This window comes from Wasmannia auropunctata, unplaced genomic scaffold (genome assembly GCF_000956235.1).
Source record: "Wasmannia auropunctata unplaced genomic scaffold, wasmannia.A_1.0 LD336085.1, whole genome shotgun sequence".
Taxonomy (NCBI): Eukaryota; Metazoa; Arthropoda; class Insecta; order Hymenoptera; family Formicidae; genus Wasmannia; species Wasmannia auropunctata.
In genome coordinates, this window is record NW_012026805.1 from 3,200,806 (window position 1) to 3,201,324 (window position 519).

A 519-nucleotide genomic window follows, 5' to 3' on the forward strand; every position below is an offset into this window, starting at 1 on the left:
TATATACGTGTTACGTGTAAGCATTCTTATAGCAAGGAATGCTTAACGTTTTTCTATTGTTGTCACCGACAGGCGACAGACAGGCGCCTACGAGCACAATCCTGCACAAACATGTCTCCTGATAACCCGTACGGTCGTGTCCAAAGGGCGCTCGAGCACGTCCGGGCCGCCACCGCCGAGTCGGGCGGGCCCCGTTCCCGGGACTCTCCAATGGGAGAGTCGGATTTATAGATCCGACGTCTCCTGCGGAAGTCCTCGGGATCGGTGCCTGCACACTCGATACTCACTCGATAGTCACTCTCATCGCCGTCAAGTACGATATCCGACGCGATTTAAAGAGTGAAAATCAGTTAGTGTCCTAGCGCGACTCAGGGCGAACTTCGCCCCCAGGCATCTGTCGCAATAGGACCCGTTATCTCGGTACGACTCAGGGCCATGCGCGCCCCTAGGCATTGTCGTAAAAATACGCGGTATTTTCCATAGTGTTGAGTCAAGTGTATTGCAATTATTAATAAACTA